The sequence below is a fragment of the Nuphar pumila genome, chromosome 11 (genome assembly GCF_984573655.1).
Source record: "Nuphar pumila chromosome 11, dmNupPumi1.hap1.1, whole genome shotgun sequence".
NCBI lineage: Eukaryota > Viridiplantae > Streptophyta > Magnoliopsida > Nymphaeales > Nymphaeaceae > Nuphar > Nuphar pumila.
Window position 1 is genome coordinate 66,631,393 of NC_143259.1, and position 5,855 is coordinate 66,637,247.

The 5,855-nt window shown below is 36.0% G+C and overlaps 1 pseudogene; it reads right to left on the bottom strand.

Moving 5' to 3' along the window:
- Positions 1-3,311: 3,311 nt before the first annotated feature.
- On the bottom strand, positions 3,312-4,385 carry LOC149822411 (UDP-galactose transporter 1 pseudogene; annotated as a pseudogene).
- Positions 4,386-5,855: the final 1,470 nt, after the last annotated feature.

The following is a 5,855-nucleotide window of genomic DNA, read 5'->3' on the forward strand; positions in this document are numbered from 1 at the left end:
TTGAGATAAAATCTTGAAGAAAATGAAGTTTCAAAGTCAAAATGGACTTTGAATTTGAATGGATAGATTCTAGAAGAGGAATTTCTTAATTTCAGAACCTGAAGGAGGAATTGAATTTGGATTTAGACTTAGGAAATAGATTTGAAAATGGTTTTGGAAATAGGAATTGGAACTGGATTTGAAATCTGGAATCCTAGAGGGAATTTGATCCAAAATCTGGAATCCTAGACGGAATTGGATCCGAAGCCTGGAATTCAAGATGGATTTGAATCCGAAATCTGGAATCTTAAATAGAATTAGATCTGAAGTCTGGAATCCAAGATGGAATTCAATCTGAAATTTGGAATCCTAGATAGAATTGGATCCGAAGTCTGGAATCCAAGACAGAATTGGATCCGAAGTCTGGAATCCAAGGTGAAATTGAATCCGAAATCCTAAATGGAATTAGATCCGAAGTCTGGAATCCAAGATGAAATTGAATCCAAAATCTGGAATCCTAAATGGGATGGGATTTGAAAATCTGAATCCAAGGTGGAATGAGATTTGAAATCTAATATGGAATTGGATCCAAAATCTAGAATGGGGAATGAATTTCGAAAATGGGATTTGGATTTTGGAAATCCAGATAAAATTCGAAATTAGATCTGAAAAATTCTAAATCAATTTTGAAAGGGAGATGGAATTTAGGAAAAATCCATTTTTCAGAGTGAATACCAAGTTTTGATCTTTTAAAGTCTGATTTAAGACTTAGAATTTTAGAATTTTGAGAAATAAAGAATAAATCTTGAATTTAGACTTGAATTCTAAATTTAGAAGATGATCTAGAAGATTTGAGAGCCTCAAGAATAAAGAATAAGACTTGATTTTAAAACTGGAATTTTTTAAATCAGATGATGAATCTGAGAATTTCAAAGTTTAAATTGAACTTTGAAATTTGATCTAAAATGTTAAATTGAATTTGAAATTGAATCCTGAAAATGAATTTGGAATGTCAAAGTTGAATTGAACTTTGAAATTTGATTTGAATTGGAAATTGAATTTTGAATATAAAAATGAACTTGAAATTTCAAAGTCAAATTGGACTTTGAAATTGAAGTTTGAATTTTTGAAATAAGATAGAATTTGAGAATAGAAAGAAGAATTTGAATTGATAAGAATTGAAGATTGATTTGAGAAGTAAAGAAGGTGTTGTAAGAATTATCTCAAAATCACTTGGATTTTAAAAATAATATGAAAAGAATTTTGAAAAATATGATGTAATTCTATCCTAAATGATGAGTGAATTAAAGAATTTAAAAATTGGATATTGAAAAGCATATTTAATTCTTTAAGTGAATTGAAATAAGATTGAAGATATAATACATTTCTAACTATGGTCATAAAATATATTATATAATAATCATATTTAAATTCAAGTGAAGAATAAAACACATTTTTGGTGCCTTTATAGAGTTTAAAATGAAATTAACTCTCAATATATCCTGACTATGGCCGTTGATATATATCTTGAGTTAATTTTAAGTTAAACTCTGATAAAGAAGAAAATATTTAGAAAACATAATGATTTTTGAAAAAGATCCAGTGTGGATCCAATGTTATTCCATAAAAGATGAAAATCCTAAGTTTTGTTCACATCTTGACTATGGTCATCGATGCAAATCGTCAACTTAGGGTTTAATCACCTTTTATTAGAATAGTGCACGTGTAATTTGTGTTCCCATTTGTGAAATTTTGTAGTAAAAGAGGAAAATGATATGAAAACAAGCAATTTCTAATATATATGCATGCTTCTACATTCTAATATAGGACTGAAAATTTAAAATTCTCATTATAGTCTAGCTATTACATTATTGAAATTGGATTACAATTCCTAAACTAAGAAAAGAAACAACATTTCCATGCATTTCCTGCAAAACAAGGATAGTATAAAGCAAAATCTAGAAAATCTATATGAGGAAATGAAAGATGTCCCATGAAAACCCAAGCAACGATGTATGGAGGCCTATATCCGAATGTATGCAAGATAACTGAAAATGACTGTTGAGATATACGACTTTCTAAGCTAGGGATGAGAATGGTTGTTAAACGCATACATCAAATCCTAGAAAGGTGAATTCTAAAGTGTCATATAATATCTTAATGAAGGGATATATATTGCAATGCACATGGTAAGATATACCTAACTTTAGGATTGGTGATAGTGGGTATGCTCTAAATTGAAATAGAAATGGTATGTAGGTTCTAAGTGGTTGCAGGGAATGAGTATGGTTATGCAAAAGGGGTAGTCGGGATGTGGAGATTACAACATAGATGGAGGGATTCGTGAGAAGTATACAAATGATGAGTTGTGGTGTTAGGGGTCTAGGTACTAGGTGCCTAGTGCAAAAAAACGTAGCAAGGGAGAGGTGGTAAAATACATGGGTGGCAGAGGCAAGACGCTACGAATGATAGAAAAGGTGCAAAGTTGTGGCAGTTATAGCCACGGGAAAGGTGAGGTTTTTTTGGTGGCTGTGTGATACAACAATACCTTAACGGGGGGGGGGGGGGGGGGTGCATCTTACTGTAAGTGGCACTGTAGCAGTTGGGTGGTGAAGTATGTATGATGGAGATTTCATAAGTGTAGGGAGACAAATGACAGCAGGTGGAAGCGATGAGACGGGTTAAAAGAGGAGTCACACAAGTGTTGTAAATGGTGGATGCTATAGAGATAATATGGGTAATCAATGCGATTGGAGGAGCTGGAGGGAAGGTATTGGATGGAGATGATATAAGGCAGTGGTGTTGGGCAACCAACAGGGGTTATAAAATGCACAGTGGATGTTGTGGTTGGTGAAAGGTGGTAGCAAGGTATGCACATGCAGGGAGTATACAGAACATTGATGTGTACGTGTGTCTAGGTGCAGTGTAGTGACTATCAGATGCTTACACTTTGTAAAGGAGCAGGGTGTATTGGTGCGGTGAAGTGATAGTGAGGAAATAATGCAGAAATGGTAAAGATCATAAAGGGTAAATAATGAAAAGAGTGATAAGTGACTAGTGGTTTATGTGTATGTAGGCTACAGGGAGGTGGCTACGAAGAGAGTAGAAAATAATAAAAAAAATGTGGGTGCTGTGAGTTGTGATTCAGCAGTAGGGCTAAATGCATAAGTGATAAAATGGGTGTGATGTGAGGTTCAGTTACAGGTGTATGTTGTATTTTGCAGCAGTGAAATCCAATTTGACAGGGGCAGGGAAAGTGATATATATTGTAGGTAATGAAATGAGGTGATGTTACAGACAGGGGAGGTGATGAGGCAATGTTATATTGGATGTCAAGCAGCCAATGGACACAGAGGGCTGTTGGCGTGAGCTGGAGCAAGAAGTAAAAATGGATAATGTGTTGAAGAAGGATGAAAGGGGTAGGTCATTACTGTAGATGGTGTGGACAGGTGACTTTGAAACCAATGCAGAATGCCTGGTCCTCCTAGCAATGAAGCTGGTGTAACCAAGTTCATGGTTGCAAATGGTGCCATATATAACACAGTGTTTATGCCATTAAATTTATATCCATGAAGTAAGGATCCTGCTAAAATCGTTTTTGTAGATGTAGCAAGGCACCCAAAAATGCAGCACAAAATCCTAATATATTGAAACTGAACTCTGTAACATAAATAAGAAGAAAGCCCCCTACAATGGGCACCAAGAAATACCAAATATGCTAGTCAAAGCATCTTTTCCATACCAGCCACTGCAATACCACTGTAATAGTAGGGGTAAAGGACTTAACCTGTCTGCATAAAGGAAACTGGAATACATCTCAAACTCACATCTCCTATCACTATATTGACACAGAACCCAAATGACATAGGAAATATTCTTCTCCAACGGTCTTCAGAGTCAACCTCGACCAATGGTTTTATTTTGAACACTTCGATTGCCAGACATGCACCGATTGCAGAGCATATAAAATGAACACAAGACACTTACAGAGGAAACTTGAAATCCAATTTCTGAAAGATCCATTTGTTCGTGATGATGACAGGGACGTTGAACGTCCATCACTGAAGGATCACCAGAATGGCTCTCTGGCTGCCGTGAGGTTGATCTTCTTCAGGCGACAGTAGGGAGGCACCGTAGAGAGAGATTGATCCTCAGTTGCTTGTTTGCAGGAATTCTGGAGATGGAGAGAGACTTCCCTTTTCCTTTCTTTTGAAACTCTTTTCCAATGAAGAGCGAAGGAGAGGAGACTTGATTGTGAAGGAAAATGCGGGTGCGAGGGTGAGAGCCGATCCCCGACCCCTTCCCCTGTGCCTCTTTTTATAGAGGGGGAAGAAGCGTCGAGAAGGTGACGGTTGGGGATCAGATGGCTGAGGTGAGAGCAGTCGATCGAAGGGTCCTCCGCCCATCGATCCCCTGCGATGGCCTCTCAGGAAGAAGCCATTGCATATTTTGCAACAGGGGTCCTCCTATTCCTCTAGAAAATTTCAAAACAGTGGTTGTTTTCAAAAAGTTTTTCTAAAAAGTTTTTCTAAAAAGGGGTTTTAGTAAAACAGGTTTCAAAAGAGGGGATTTATGAACTATTTTTCATATTTTCTTTTTCTGTTTTGATTTTTTTGTTCTTTTCTTGGCATTTTCTACATTTTTTTTTGTATTTTTTGAAATAAAATTCTAAAACTATGGGATTTCTAAACTATTTTTGTAAAATTTTAAAAATATTTACAAAAGAAGCATTTTTCTGAGAATTCGGGTTTATCATTTGGAATGTTCTTCAGAAAACGGGTTTTGGGCCCAGGATCTGAGAAAATATTCGAGTTTTAAACCTCGAATTGAGAAATACAAGGCATCAGATCCAAATAGGCACCGGATGGACTGTCTGAGCTTTTCATAAATTATTTTTAGAATTTTCATAATTTTAATTTAAAAATTGGATAATGAGGCTCAGATTCGGGTTTTGAGATTAGATCTGGATAAAAAATTGAGTCAAATATATAAAATGGATTTGATTTCAGTAAAATCCGAGAGATAAATTGGAGTTTAGATTGAAATTGACTCAATTTACTCAGAAAGCGGGGGTCAGAGACAAAAAAAAGAGATATTTACAAAATTTTGAAAAATTTGGGGTGTTCACACACTACCATGGCACTTATGACCCATAATCCGTGTCACATCTTCTAGAGTCATGGTGATATCAAAACCCCCAAACTGGAATGTGTTCGTCTTATGGTTTCACTTATTGACCAGGTGGGTCATGGTGTTCCAACAATTTTCAAAATAATGTTGGTCCAGAAGGCTGCCGAAGTGCATCTTTCGTAATTGGTCCTTTTGATATTCACTCAGCTTTCTGAACCACGACAGAACTTCAGGCCACTGACATCGCCCTTTCAGCTTTTCACCTATTGCTCTGCTTCTCTTCTGACCTGCCTGTAATACAAAATATCAAATCACAGTTAATCGCTATACATAGTAATCACCATCGCAATAATTGCTATACATAGTAATCTCTATCGCAGTAATCACTATACATAGTAATCGCTATCGCAGTAATCGCTATAGAGAGTAATCGCTATCGCATTAATCGCTATCACAATAATCACTTTAAAGAGTAATCACTATACGTAATAATCGTTGTACATAGTAATCGCTATACATAGTAATCACTATTCATAGTAATCGCTATACGTAATAATACCTACAATAGTGCATCACGACATATAGTAGCGATTAACGTACATTTGCCACACTTTTCTCCTCTTCATCCCCTCCCTTCTTCTGCTTTTGTACTTCTTCCTTCCTTCCGTCCATCGTCTGCTTTTTTCTTTCACTTTCCCTCTCTTCCTCCTGCTTCTTCCTTTCTTTTTCCTTCTTTTCCTCGTCCT